This window comes from Dermacentor albipictus, chromosome 1 (genome assembly GCF_038994185.2).
Source record: "Dermacentor albipictus isolate Rhodes 1998 colony chromosome 1, USDA_Dalb.pri_finalv2, whole genome shotgun sequence".
Taxonomy (NCBI): Eukaryota; Metazoa; Arthropoda; class Arachnida; order Ixodida; family Ixodidae; genus Dermacentor; species Dermacentor albipictus.
Window position 1 is genome coordinate 19,021,577 of NC_091821.1, and position 15,773 is coordinate 19,037,349.

At 50.5% G+C, this 15,773-nt stretch overlaps 1 pseudogene; it reads right to left on the reverse strand.

Annotated features, from left to right (window-relative positions):
* Window positions 1–10,473: 10,473 nt before the first annotated feature.
* LOC135909940 (uncharacterized) lies at window positions 10,474–11,816 on the reverse strand (annotated as a pseudogene).
* Between the last annotated feature and the right edge of the window lie 3,957 nt (window positions 11,817–15,773).

Sequence of the window (15,773 nt, forward strand, 5' to 3'; positions counted from 1 at the left end):
ACCAAGCATGGTAGGCTATTTTCCGTGGACGACGCGGGGGGTGCGTGATGCAGTGAGTGCGAGAGCTTTGTTGAGGCGTCGGCGCAATGGGGCACTCATCACGGATACATGGGCGCCAGCGTCACTGAGTGCTTAAACATTGTTGTTGTTGATCTTCTTGATCTCCTTGTTGTTGTTGATCTTGTTGATGTTATTATTGTTGTTGTTGTTATCGTTGTTGTTGTTGTGGTTGTTGTTGTTGTTGTTGTCGTCGTCGTCGTCGTCATCGTCATCGTCGTCGTCATCCTCCTCCTCCTCCTCCTCCTCTTCCTTCTCCACCTGAGTGGCTGGGGCGCATACCCACAGTGAGGCTCACGCCATCCATCTATACACGTCAAATCGTCTCCTTCTGACTAACGCCACTGCTGGTTGCTCCGTAACAACATGTGTGAGAAAATTGTTAAATTATTCTGCAAGTTCAGATGCCTCAATAAGATGTCCTCGAAAATTTAACTCAGGAATTGCTCGCGAGATTGGTGTGCAATTAAGCAAAGTGTTGAGTTTATTCCAAATCTGCGCACTGCCCTTACAATACTCTTTACTAAACTGGTCGTGCAGAAAGCAGCGTTCTTCATTTTTCAGAATATTGTTTAGCTTGTTTCGATATTTTTATAGCGGTTAAAACCCTCTGGTAATCTCATTTTGAGAAATTGTCTTAACAATCTTGCTTTTTTTTTCATTTTTCGTAAACATTCGCAGTTGATCCATGGATTCCGAATTTTGATATATGTTCGCAAATCTTTTTCTTTGAAATGTTCAAAATGAATGCGCCTGAAAAAAAGAATTAAAGCCTCGTATGGAACATCGGCAGTTAAGGAGTGAAAGCCGTCAATCTAAGTTACTTTTTCAAGCCACGCGTATAAGGCGTATAAAGGCGCGGCGCGATATTCTGGGTTGTTTTTACATAATTCATTTGCGCATGCGTTGACTTTTCACCTTTGACAAACAAATAAATCGTAATGGGTCGCTTGTATCGCAGGACACCAGTTATCAGAGTTCGTTCGTATATATTGGTAGTAAAATGGTCAATCAGTGTCTCTGTGTGGAATTTAACACTTGTTGACACATTAGTTACAATAGCGTAACCAGATGAGTCTACTCCTGAAAAACGCGCTTCTTCTAGTGGCAAGATATTAAGATTTCAATATTTAGGTTTCCACAAAGAATTCTTTTCACGTTTGCTTTTACATTTACATAATTCACAAGCCTTTCAGGATATTCGATGAGAGGGAGAGAGAGATAAACCTTGATGTCCTTGATGGGGTTAAGGGGTGGCGGGTGTCGGGAGACTAACCCCCAATCCCCCCCTACCTCAGACGGCGGCCAGTCCTTGCTTTCTGGCGGCGTCTTCGGCCATCCAAACGGCCCAGAGCTGCTCCTCTGGGCCCAAGCTGAGCAGCAATGTCTCCCACTGCTCGGCCGTACTAATGATGCGTGTGTTAGTGCGGGAGGTGTTGGTGGGTGAGGCTTTGGGGCATTGCCGGATAATATGATTGAGGTCGGCGCGGTCCTTGCACGCTTTGCAGAGTGGTGAGTATGCATCGGGGTACATGCGGTTGTGAAGCACAGGGTTCGGAAAAGTTCGTGTCTGAAGGAGTCGCCAAGTGGTGGATTGAGACTTATTCAGTGTTTAGTGGGCTGGGGAGTAGCGTAACCGCTCTCTGCGGTAGTGCAAGAGAATTTCTCTGAACGTGACCATTCGGTCCCGCGCGTGACCGCGATGCAGAACACAGGGCTGGTCGGGATCGGAAGACGCAGGAGAAGGATGATGTGCCCGGTGTGCGAGAGCTCGGGCGGCATCATGGGCGGCTTCGTTTCCAGCCAGACCCGAGTGACCAGGGGCCCAGATGATCTGCACGCGGCGTTGCCTTGAGGGAGGACTGCCAGAGAGTATCTTCTGCGCTTGGGGTGCTATCAGTCCTCTTGCGTAGTTACAAATGGCCGTTTTTGAATCACTGATGATGCAGTGTGCATTGGTAGCCGCGTAGGCCAAAGCGATGGCCGTTTCTTCTCCTACGTCGGTTTGCGTGGTGAATATTGATGCGGACACGGAGAGGTGGTACTGCGAACCCGCGACTGCGACGACCGCCATGGCGTTTTGGTTGGGGTACTCTGCTGCGTCCGTGTAGGTTACGTCAGCAGCTTGGTCGTAGCGCTTTTGTAGTTGTTTAGCTCATTCTGCACGTCGCTTCGGATTGTGTTCAGGGTGCATATTGCGAGGTATGGGCGGGATAACTAGCTGATCACGAATGTTTGGAGGGATGGGTACTTTTGGTCCGGATTGGGTGGTGCAGGTTATGCCTAGGGTGCCTAGAATGTGCCTGCCCGTGGTGGAATTGGCAAGTCATTCGTATTGGCTAATACGGTGCGCTTCAATAAGCTCGTCTATAGTGTTATGAATGCCTAGGGCGTCCAGTTTCTCGTTAGAGGTGGTGATGGAAAGATGTAGGGCTTGTTTATAGGCCCTCTTGATCATGGTGTTGAGTTTGAGCTTGTCACTTGCATTGAGGCTAAGGTACGGGGCGACATAGGTGATCCTGCTCAGGGCGTAGGCGGTTACCAGGCGTATAAGGTTGCTTTCCTTCATGCCGTGATGTCGATTTCCGATGCGTGCAATGAGGCGAGTGGTTTGGTGTACATGATTATCTAATTGCTTGAGTATCTCCGTGTTTCTGCCGTTTTGTTGGATGCGTAAGCCAAGGATACGAATGCTAGATACTGTAGGTATGCGTTGCTGGTGCACGTGGAGTTCTATCTCGGGTGGGAGAGGGACTGGACGTCGACCTCCCCAATTAGGTTTGTACAGAAGGAGCTCCGATTTCTGTGGGGAACACGCCAGGCCGCGCGGTTCTACGTATGCAACGACCTCGTTGATGGCTTGCTGCAGCGTGGCTTGGATGTCCCCGTCGCTGCCCTCGGTGACCCACAGGGTGATATCGTCCGCGTAGAGGCTATGCTTCACGTTGGGGATGCTAGCTAATGCAGGCGGTAGTCCAAGCAAGGCCACGTTAAACAGAAAAGGGGATAGAACCTATCCTTGCGGCGTGCCTTTGCTGCCGAAGTGAATAATTGGCGACTGCAACCCTCCGATGGCAATGGTGGCCGTGCGACCTGTAAGAAAATTCTTCACGTAGTTATATGTTCGATGTCCCACCTGGAGATGTGCCAGTTGGTTCAGTATGGCCTCATGCGTGACGTTATCGAAGGCCTTGGTTAGGTCTAGCCCCAAGATGGCTCTGGTGTCCAGCCTGGAGCTTTTGTCGCCATCGATAATTTGGTGCTTGAGCTGAATCATGACATCTTGAGCAGAAAGTTTCGGGCGGAACCCAACCATGGTATTGGGGAAGAGGTCGTTGTCGTTCATATGTCTGTGTAAGCGTGTGAGGATGACGTACTCGAGGACCATTCCGACACATGAAGTCAGGGAGATAGGGCGGAGGTTTTCGAGTAGGAGGCGCTTCCAGGGTTTGGGAATCATAATAATTTTGGCTTCTTTCCATTGTGAGAGGAGGTTTCCAGTTTCACAGTATGCGTTAAAATAAGCTGTGAGGGCTAGTATAGAATCCCCATCTAGGTTGCGAAGCATTTTATTGGTAATGCCATCAGGTCCCGGGGCTGAGTTAGGGCGGAGTGGGAGGATGGCTTCACGTACTTCTGCTGCTTCTATGGGCGCGTCCAGGTGGTCGTGATTGGTGCCTGTGTATGCTGGAGCCGGTGTAGTAGGTTGAGGTCCTATGTATCGGTCTATCAATTCTTGAAGAACTTGTGCGTCCGTGCCCGGATGGGTGTGAATAATTTTTTGCAAGTTGTGCTGTTGTGTGTTCTTGCTGTTAGCCGGATCGAGGAGGCAACGGAGGATATTCCACGTTTTGGGCAGGTTTCGTGGCCGCTCTATGCTGTCGCATGTACTCTGCCAATTTTGACGAGTAAGTTGTTGTGCATAGTCTTCGATTTGAAGGGTGAGAGTACTAATACGTTTCCTGAGCGTTCGGTTGAGCTTGTTGTGTTTGTATCTGCATTGCAGACTGGCGAGGGCTTCCCACATATGCAGTAACTTGCTATCTGCCTCCTGCAGATTGGTTTCCTCAGGTACCAATTTAGCGGCTTTGCTCGCATCTTGCAGCAAGGATGCGACCCAATCTTCGAAAGGGGGTTGGGTACCTGAGAAAGAGGTGAGGGCTCTGGCCTGCCGGAAAGCGTCCCAGTTCGTTATGCGGAGTTGACGACCCTTAGGATTTCGCGGGCCCGCTCGAACTGTTGTTTAGATTAAATAGTGGTCGCTGCCCAAGTTGTCTTGTGTGTTGATCATGTCTGCTTGTGGAATTCGTTTTGCGAATGTCAAGTCCGGAGTAGTATCTCTGCTAACGCTGTTTCCCATATGAGTGGGAGAAGTTGGATCCGTGACAAGAGTAAGACCTAGATTCTGTCCGTCAAGCCATAGTTGTCTTCCCTTTCGGCGGTCCATTGGGTATCCCCATGCCACCGCAGGGGCGTTTAGGTCCCCTGCAATGAGCACGGGGCTCCCCTAGCTACTTGATCTGCTTTGGTGAAAAGTCGTAGAAACCTATGTTGTTCTCTGGGGCTGCTGTACACATTGAGGATGAAGAGGCTCTGTTGCTTGCGCCTTGCAGACGGGATGATCTCCAGAAAAATGTGGGCTGCTGTATCAATGCCTGTGTGATGCTGTATGACCGGAATGTTTCGCTTAACTAGTGTGGTTACTTGGGGCCTGCGGTTATCGTTGCAAACTGCGGTGTATGCCGCGTATCCCGACAGCTTAGCCGCTTCTCCGGTCTCTTGTAATGCGATAACATCGGGGGAAGTATGTGATGCGAGAGAGGTAATGTATTGCTCTAAGTGTGCTCGCTTTCGCCGGAAGCCCCGGCAGTTCCACTGCCAAATGCAGTAGGTAACACGTTTTGGATTACTCGCAGCCATCTTTGTCGGGACGCGAGATTCGATGAAATGTTCAATTCATCTCTTCATTGGCCGATACGTAAGTATTTCAACAGATTTGACAGATCGTAGGGTCACACACTCTACGTCGTCAGATATAATGAAAACGTAAGTGTCTATTTCACAATGTAGATAAATTTTGAGAGTATTTCTAGACCACCACGTTGCTTGTTTGCTCTATTAAAGAAGAAGCTTTGATAACCTCTTCGTTTAAAATGCCTATATTGGAAGAATATCATGTCTATGTCAGCAGTCTCATATCAAAACTGAAAACAAATTCATCTAAGAAAGCATCCTCCTTGTTTCCCAGAGACCGCACATTCAAGTGAGAACAAGTTAAAACATTTTTAAAATGCGAAATGCATTATTGACATCTTGTGACGACAGGACCATTGCGAAGCAGATTGAGGGAAACAAAATGTGCAATCGCCGCCGACTAGTTATTCTTTTCCAGATCGTGCTCATTTCAAATGTGCACGGCCGGTGATGCTTCGTCTTTCCTGGCCAAAACCCTGCCGCCATGAAGGCGATTACCTGTTGGGCAAAGGTTCTCGCTAACATACAGTAGGGGACCGGGGGAATATCCAAGTTCCCGAGTTGACAGGCGTGTCTTCTTTGCTTTTCGCAGGATAAAATCGCGTGTTACGCGGTTCTTGAATTGCACCATTATGTTTGGAGTTGCATCGGCATGTCTTGCCGCCCTCTATGGCACACTTGAATATCTGTTTCCGCGAGAGGTTCATCTAAAGCATGAAGGCCCCTCAGCCTTCGCTCAGGGGGTCCGCGAGCCGCGACCAGCACGACAAAGGACCAAAGGCGCAAGGAACAAAAACCGCTTTAATTTACGATAGAATGTAACACTCAAAATTACCGCAGCCTCGCGGCCAATAGCAGAAAACAACAAGGCAAGGAAGCAGGCAGCAAAGAAGCAAAGCAGCAAAAAGCAGCAAAAGCAAAGAGGCAAGCAGCAAAACAGCGAGGCAACAAAATATACAAGCGAAAGGGAGCGACGAAAGAACGGCCGCTACCAACCATCAACCAACACAATCTTTCGGGCGATAACCGAATGCTTAAAGCGCAGAAAGCAAGCAAGCACCGAACCAGGCGCGCAGACAGTCCCAAAAGCGAACAACAAGAACAACAACACTCTTTCATGCAGACACAATGCAAAGACTCTTTTCCCCCTGCTCTGCAGCACGCTCGGTCAAAGAAACCTAGACGGGCCACGCCCCACCAGCGCCTCCCCAAGCCCGCGCCCCGCAAAAAGCCCCGAGTGCGGTTTCCGCTGCCTTCTTATCGGGCAGCCGCCTTCCCGGCAGTCCCCGCGCGAGTTCTTACGCTACCGCGGTCGATGCGCATGCTCCATGTGACGAGTGCCGTTGTGGCGCGCGATTCAAAGGCTTCCCCCGTGCGCGCTGCAGAGAGGGCCAAGGGCCCGACACTCCCCCCCGTACAAGACCGGACACCCACCTGGGTGTCCAACAGCACTATGCAACAATACTATGCAACTACACTATGCAACTACACTATGCAACTACACTATGCAACTACACTATGCAACTACACTTTGCAACAACACTTTGCAACAACACTTTGCAACAACACTTTGCAACAACACTTTGCAACAACACTTTGCAACAACACTTTGCAACAACACTTTGCAACAACACTTTGCAACAACACTTTGTCCAACGCTATGTCCAACGCTATGTCCAACGCTATGTCCAACGCTATGTCCAACAGCACCATGCATCGTCCTAGTCGAGTATATCACGGCTGTTGCGAAGCAAAATGTTCGGGGCAGTTGGCACGCGATGGGCTGGAATGCTGTTTGGCGTCGTTCGGCGCTGCACGTGACGGCTCGAATTGGCATGCGCTCAAGGCGTGCGCTCTTTCAGAGACAACTCACTTTTCGCCCAACCGACGCTAGCGCACATCGGTCGCCTGGGTGAGAGACCGACGACGTAGGTGATGTTGCGATGGGCCGCCGTGGCAGCCAGGCTGGTGACACCCGTTGGAGTGGTAGCGTGGCATTCTGCGCAAGGCGAGGATATCTACAAGGACAGTATATGTAAAAACGTCGCGATTAACAGATACCGGATGTAGGACACAGCCGCGTTAACTGCTGGACTCGTATAATGACGGAAGCACGGTTAGCTGTCTGATGGGCGCTCGTAGTACGCTTTGAGGTCGTGCAAGCTGACGGGCCCTACTACTCTGCTGCCATGTTTTTCCCGCAGTAGGTACACCAAGCTAGAAATACGTTTTGTGATCACGTAAGGGCCATCCCATCTAGGCGCGAGGGAAGCAGCAAACCCTTTTGCAGCATCGCTGAGTGGGTGCGTTCGGCGGAGCACTTCGTCGCCGACCGCGAACTCCAGGGGCCGCCTGCCTTTGTTGTATTGGTTGCCATGTTCCAGGCGGGCAAGGTCCAAGTTTTCCCTGGCCTCCTTCAGAGTGTGGACCAGGTGGCTGGAAAGATTTTGTGTGAACGTGGGGTAATTGCAAGTTGGCAATTCAGAGCCGTTGGTGAATGCATGCTCAATAGGAAAACGGAGCTCGCGACCGAGAAGAATAGCCGCTGGCGTAAACCCTGTCGACCGGTTTACTGTGGTCCTTGTGGCGAAAGCCATCTCCTGGATACGAACGTCCCAGTCCTTGTGCCGCTCGATGAAAGCCACCAGCATTGTCTTAAGGTTTCTGTTGACACGCTCCGTGATGTTGGCTTGAGGGTGGTATGGTGTCGTCCTTTTGTGCTGCACGCCAAGAGCCTTGCAAGTGTCCACGAATATCCTGCCTGTGAAATACGTGGCATTGTCCGTGATAAGCTGCGCTGGAAAACCGAAACGGGTGAATGCTTCCAACAACCTATCCCAGATTATCTTAGAATCCAGCTTGCGTAGCGGGTACAGCTCTACCCATTTGGAGAAATGATCAGTAACCACTAACAAGTATCGATTCCCTTTAGCTGACCTGGGGTATGGGCCCATAACATCACATGCCACAATTTCCCATGGGTATCGACTCTCAACTGGTTGCATGAAGCCCGGTGGCTTCCCTCCCCTCGGTTTCACGGTCTGGCAGGTAGGACATGTGCGAACGTATCTGAAGACATCCTTTCTCATGTGCGGCCATGTCGCGACGCGACACAACTTTTCGAATGTTTTCTTGCCGTCGCTATGACCGGCGAGCCGGGTGTCATGAAAGTACTCTAGAAAAGGCTTGCGCAGCTTCCTAGGCACAACGACGCGGAATGGGGACCCACCGCAATCCGTATCGGCAGCAGGTATATACCGCAAGAGCAGGCCATCGTCTGCTTGCATGTAGCAGTCGTAGTTGCCGCTACCGGCAGGGTTGGCGCCGTCCAGTGCCTTGCGTATCAAGTTGCACTGGTCGTCGCTTAGCTGGGCGTCGAGTAGCTGCTGGCGGGAGATCAGTGTCCCCCAGGCGTCCACAGGCACTGCCACAGCCAGGACTTCGGGTGCCGGCTCGCCATCCCCGGAGAGTGGTGCTCGGGACAGGGCGTCAGCTACCTTGTTGAAGGTGCCTTTCCTGTATTCTACTCTGTAATTATACTTCTGAAGAGAGAGGGCCCAACGGGCTAAACGGCCGGCTGGGTTTTGTAGCTTTGACAGCCACGTCAGGGCCTCGTGGTCAGTCTGAATAGTAAAGTCAGCCCCATCCAGATACATGTCAAATTTCTTTAGTGCAAATACAATTGCTAGGCACTCTTTCTCTGTTACGGTATAGTTCCGCTCTGCTCCTGTGAGAGTGCGACTTGCAATAGCCAGAGGGTGAAGCTTTCCTTGGTGCTTCTGAAGCAAGACTGCGCCGATGCCATACTCACTTGCATCGGTCTGCACGGTGAATGGCAGGTTGAGGTCGGGAAGCAGCAGACGTGCGGTATCGGCGATAGCCGACGACAGAGCCCGAAATGATCCCTGCTCCACGTCAGTCCACTGCCAACTGGCACCTTTCCGTAGGAGCTGGTGGAGAGGTCTTGCCAGGTCAGCGGAGTTGGGGATAAAGTGGCGGTAGAAGCCTACCATGCCCAAATACCGCTGCAGGCTCTTGACGTCTGTTGGTGGTGGAAGCTGCAGTATGGCCCGGAGTTTCTCCTCGTCAGGCCGGAATGTGCCTTGCTCGACAATGAAACCTAGGAGGTTTATTCTGGTCGAAACCAGTTGAACCTTCCGGGGGTTAATGGTGATGCCTGCGGCCTGCATTCGTTGTAAAATGGTGGTTAGGTGCAGGAGATGCTCCTCCAGGGTATTCGAGAACACTACCACGTCATCCATGTAAGCCATCGCATAATTGAATTTGGCGTCTTGAAGCACAATATCTATTACACGCTGAAAGGTTGCCGGTGAATTGCACAAACCAAAAGGCAATCGGACGAATTCGAACAGTCCCCGATGGCAAGTGAATGCAGTCTTTGCAATATCACAGGGGGCGATCGGAATTTGCAGGAAGCCCCTGCTGCAGTCTAAAGTAGTAAAGAACTTAGCGGACCCAAGTGAATACATCACTGAATCGATTGATGGGAAGGGGTACGAGTCTCGAACTGTGACAGCGTTCAACCGACGGTAGTCGACACACAACCGCGCCGTGCCATCTTTCTTAGGTGCGAGTACAACCGGGAACGCCCAAGGGCTCTTAGACGGTCTTACTGCACCGGTAGCGATCATTTCGTCTAGCGCACTATCAAGAAGTGCTCGCTTGTGGATGCTCAGGGGCCGCGGGTTGAAACGAATTAGGCGGGCGCATCCGGTGTCTATCCTATGAGTCAGCACTTTAACGCTGCCAGGAGCTTCCGTGAACATTTCGGCAAATGGCTTAAGTGCTGTCTCGATTTTGGTCTTCTCCGCCGGAGATCCTGTAAAAGACTTCAGAACAGTGAGGATACCACTACCAGTCTCGGAGACCGCAGAGATATTGGCGGTAAACTGATTTGACTGTGGGTCTCTTGGCTTAGTCATGAACTCGAGTGGATGTGCATGCATGCCGTACTGGTAGGTGCCTTTAGAGAGATCGAGAACGATTCCTGCTTTGGCTATGAAGTTACGGCCCAAAATCACCGGACAAGAAAGTCCTGGAAGGTGTAGGAAGCGTTGCCGGAATTTTTTATCATTCATGGTAACCGTTAACCGGGCTGCTGACGTAGCGGACGCAACGTGAGCGGATGCCATGCGAAGGGTCGTGTTTACACTTCGTAACTGTAGACGTTTCGTCTCGCAGGCGCTTTTGACACGATCGCCGAAAACGGAAACAGCAGAGCCGGTGTCTAAAATAGCAGGTACTTCTATTCCGGCCATTCTGACCACCACCAATGGTGTTTTCTCAATCTGGGCGTCAAGAAGACTGAACGTGGACGGCAAAGCCCTCACCATTTGTCCAAGATCCTGGGCCTTCGATCTGGGGGGGGGGGGGGGGCAACACCTTTCCGGTACACCTACTACCGTTGATGCCGGTGGTGATTCGAGTGTGAGGAGCCGTTTCTTTCCCCCTCCCCGCTGCCGAGGTTGTCCGCGGCTCAACGCCGTGGCAGCAGGATGGTGAGACGACCAAAACACCCGGCTTTTCGTAGTCTTGGAAACGCCTGCCCCCGCTTGGTGCTTGACGGCCGCGTAGTCTGCATGTGCCGAGGGGACGTCGGGGCGCGGTAGGTCGTTGGCCGGCGACTGGGAGCTGCTCACCACCGCCGGCCCTCGTCGTTTCCCTGCTGGCGGGAGCCAGGGGGGCTCGGGCACTGGCTCCTGTAGTGGCCTCGTCCTCCACACTGGAAGCAGACTGGAATGCTCCTGCGTGTATCTGCTGCGCCTGATTGGGCGGCAGCCACTACATGCCTGCTGCGGCCCCGAGTGCCTCGCAACGTTGTGGCAGGTTCCGCGACCGGAGGCCGGAAAGGTACCTGGGTGGCAAAGGTGCGGTGAGTGAATGGGTCCAGCGCCCTTGGAGGCGGTACCATATTCCCCGGGCTTGCAATCTGAGAACCGTGCCACGCGCAAGACGGCTCGAGGGAGGCTTGAGGCGGGGGTGGAGGCTGGTAAGTTAGCTCTGCCAACATCGCCGCCTGAATATCGGACGCCGCTTTAGCGAGATCGTCAAGCGAAGAGAAGGTGCGGTCCCTTAGATAAGCCTGGAAGCATGGGTGAGCTTGCCGGATTGCCCGGGTGACTCTTTCCGTTTCGGGTGCTGAAGGATCTGCGCGCTCGTAAAGCTCCTGAAAGGACCGTATGTATTCTAGGAGGCTTTCCTCCTCCGCCTGACTACGGGCGCGAAGCTCGTCTTTCATGCGGACAACGTAGTCGGGGGGGGAGGAATTCTGCTCGCAGTAGCTGCTCAAAGTGCGCCCAACTTTGGAATGACTGGCGACGACGCCAGCGGGCGGCGGACCCAGTCAGGGCGACGGGCAAAACGCGCTGAAGAAGAACGTCATCCGTAATGGCTTGCGCATTGCGGTAATCTTCCATTTCCTGAAGGAAGTCCGCCACCGATTTCGTATCTGTGTGCCCTTCATATGTAGGCACAGCGAGCTGCAAATGGAAACTGGCTGCTGGAGTTATGTTTGTCTGATGCTCGAGCAGCGCGGTCAGCTGGGCAATAATGTTGCACATATCTTGTGCGGGCGCACCCTGGTCCTTCTTATCAGGCATTGTAGTAATGGGTTTGCGAGGATGATTTTCAACTGCGCTCTTCTTGACTTTACCCGAACGTAGGTGCATTAAAATGCCGGCGGTGCATCTTTGGTGTTCAAATTGGGCGGGCAAAGCGGTCCGACGGAATGGTCAAGCGGTTCTGCGGAAGCAGGATGGCGCGGAATAGCGGGGCGCAAAGAAAGCGGGAGGTCGAATAAACGTTCAGTGAGCTTACGCCGGTCAGAGGGGTTGGGTACAGATGCAGGAGCTGTGGGACCCGATGTCGGAGCGAAGCAAGTAGGCCTAGGGGGCGAGTGCCAGCTGCCTCGAGATGGGGGCGGTTCCCTCGTTCCCGTGCTCGTGGTCCCTGCGGTGCGGAAGCGTACTCCAGAACAAACAGAAAAACAACGAAAAAGAAGAAAACCACGTTGGGTGCCAGATGAAGGCCCCTCAGCCTTCGCTCAGGGGGTCCGCGAGCCGCGACCAGCACGACAAAGGACCAAAGGCGCAAGGAACAAAAACCGCTTTAATTTACGATAGAATGTAACACTCAAAATTACCGCAGCCTCGCGGCCAATAGCAGAAAACAACAAGGCAAGGAAGCAGGCAGCAAAGAAGCAAAGCAGCAAAAAGCAGCAAAAGCAAAGAGGCAAGCAGCAAAACAGCGAGGCAACAAAATATACAAGCGAAAGGGAGCGACGAAAGAACGGCCGCTACCAACCATCAACCAACACAATCTTTCGGGCGATAACCGAATGCTTAAAGCGCAGAAAGCAAGCAAGCACCGAACCAGGCGCGCAGACAGTCCCAAAAGCGAACAACAAGAACAACAACACTCTTTCATGCAGACACAATGCAAAGACGCTTTTCCCCCTGCTCTGCAGCACGCTCGGTCAAAGAAACCTAGACGGGCCACGCCCCACCAGCGCCTCCCCAAGCCCGCGCCCCGCAAAAAGCCCCGAGTGCGGTTTCCGCTGCCTTCTTATCGGGCAGCCGCCTTCCCGGCAGTCCCCGCGCGAGTTCTTACGCTACCGCGGTCGATGCGCATGCTCCATGTGACGAGTGCCGTTGTGGCGCGCGATTCAAAGGCTTCCCCCGTGCGCGCTGCAGAGAGGGCCAAGGGCCCGACAAGCAGCACCGATTTTGCGCAGAACTTTAGGAAAGCTTTCACTTTCAGTCAAAGGTACCCCTTTTCTCTCAATGTTGCGTTTTCTTGAGTACTGCTCAGACGCAGTAACGCGGTTCTCAAGTTAGGCAACTTCTATGACAGCGCTGAGCAATCACCTGCAACGTCAGTTGAATTGCCTCGAGCTCCTTGTCTTCTTTTGCAATATCATCTTTTTCATGCTTGACGTTCCCGAGTTCGTCATGACAGAAGTCAAGACTTGTCTTTAGTTCTCTTAGTTCTTCGTTCGCGTTCTAGCTTAGACTTGAAATCCGAGATTTCCTTGCTGAGTTCCTGAAACTTGACGGAATCAGACATAGCAAACACAATAAAGGAAAGCACACAAACCGTGCTATCGGTAGCAACTAAGGCAGAGATCAGAGTGTTTCGTGCACTGATTGCGGGGAATAATGGTTATGGAAACAAACCACACGTAACCTGCTCTTCACCCTGGTGGGCGAGACCTCCCCGGTAGTCACGCGTGGTCTCCACAGCACACCTCGCACAAGCTGATATCAGAGCACTATGTACGCAGTTGACCGCCAGAATGGTCCGAGCGGCAAATATAAGAGGAAAAGTTAACTAGGTTGTCCGGATGCCCTCGCTGCAGCCAGAGGAAAGCGCCAGGAAATGCAAGAAAAACATGCTGTGATTTTCTGTGGGAAGAGTGCAGTTGGTTAAACTTACAGTCATAAGCTGTAATTGTAATTCTAGGTTTCCTAATGTACCAGCAGGCGTTCCTCAAGGCCCAGTCCTGGATCCACTTCTCTTTTTAAACTGCATTAAGGATCGTCCTGACTGCGTTTTCTTCTTCGATAAAGTTATTCGTGGATGACTGTGTTCTCTCGCGTAAAATTATTAATCTTTCCGATTCCCAAAGACTGCAGGAAGACCTTAACCACGTCACTGTATTGTGTACTAATTGGTACATGCAACATAATTAAACGAAATGTAAGGTCATGCGAATATGTCGTAACGCTGCCATGCGCACGTACTTTACTAATGATGTTCCTGCGACGTAAGTTGCATCATACAAGTATCTCGGCCTACACATATCAAATAACCTCTCTTGGCATTCACATATTGACTATGTCATTAATGAGGCTACCCGCATTCTTGAATACTTACGTCGTAATTTTAGCTCGTCCCCCTCCTCCCTGAAGTATACGCTTTACAAAACTTTAGCTCGCTCCAAGTTGGAGCATGCTTCAGTCATTTGGTATCCAACTCAGTCTTCATTAGTATCTACTCGGGAAAGCTTTCAAAACCGAGGCGCACGCTTCGTCTTGACTAATTATACTCGCTGTGCAAGTATCTCATCAAGGAAACGAACTCTTAACATACGTGATCTTTCCCGTCTGTTCCTGTCTCTGCCTTTTCACAAAGATTTTCATTTGAACCCCCTTTTCAAAGAAACCCTCGACGCCCCTCCGTCTATTAAAGCCAAGGTGCCATTGTTCCGCACAAACCGTTACTACGATTCATTCGTGCGTAGGACAAGCACGATGGAATCGCCTTTCCACATCAGTCGCGCTCATCATCGATTCTGCCAACTTCAAGACGGCTGTTAAGAATGCCTTTTGTTAATATTCGTGGTTGTATTTTACTGCAATATTTTTTTTTACTTCACTCCTTTCTGTATAGCCTTCTGGCCTTGAAAATAACTTAAATGAATAAATGAATAAATAAATATGCAATAATTCTAAAGCCTTGCTTCAAAATACTCAGTTTAATAACCAAATCATGCCTATTAACCTCCGAGCCCAACGAGGAAGTGACCAACCATGAAAAACCATTCATAATTATACCTGCATAAATACACGGGTAAATGGAATGTTATATTTGAATACAAAACGCAGAATAACCATATAACAAAGTATAGTTTTTGTACATCAAATTCTCTTCATTGTGATAAAAAAAAGCAGCTGTCGCTGTGCAGTGGCAGCTCCTAATAGGGACATTGCTAACAAGTAGTAGTAAATCTATCTAACATATATTTGTTGCGAACATTCCAGCTATTACAGGGTTCATTGTGTGAGTTTTGGATGGCTGTATCTCTGTCTAGCTGCGCAAACGCCAGACCAGCTGAAAAATGTTTCTTTGGAAATATAAATAGAAACAGTCTGAGCTGATCCATGTAAAAAAAAAAGAAGTTCGTGTTCTGGAACACAAAAATCTAGAACGAATATTTTAGGTACGAAAAGTAAACTAAAGAAATGAAATACAGTACCTAAGCTTTTTTTTCATGGGACTTAACATCATTGTATGTTTATCACCTACCCCTTCTCTTACACAGGAACCACGCTGCCACCAAGAGCACGCGGAGCAACTGCCTTTCCAAGTGTGCTCTTTGTACTGCGCATGCATTGGTGTGCAAATGCAGGAGAGAGCTAATGTGTCCAGCTGCACTGCAATAGTTCTCACACTATTCTGGCTAAGACGTCTATCTCAGTTCTGACATCCCACCAGCTCAAACATCACCAGTGAAACTAGTCTGACTGCGTGCATTTGCCTTCATAGACCCCTCGTAGCTGAACTCCTATTTTTCATCCAGGTTTTTTTCTATAGGCATATTTAATAAAGCAGTAGGTACCCTTAATTATTTCTGGTCAGTTCAAGTGCAACCTCCTAAAGCAATACATTAACATTATAATCGTCATCTTGTGTATTGATAGGGTTGTAGAAACAGGCACCCGACCGTATATAGTGGTAAATCCTAGTAAAATATATGCTGTTTCTGCTCGGGTTGTAGCTTCGGATTAAGATGAGTTATGAAGGTGGGAGCAATGAATTTCTTCCATTGCATGCGAGTGACAGCTGGCTTCCATGGGGCTTGCAGAACCTTAGCAACTGACCGAGGAACAAATGGCAGGGAAGCAGCCTGTCTTGTTGGACACCAAAATAGGCCAAAGGGTGATGCAGACAGTCACAATGACGATGCTAAAAAATACAGTGTAGATCGTGTTGCTAGCAGT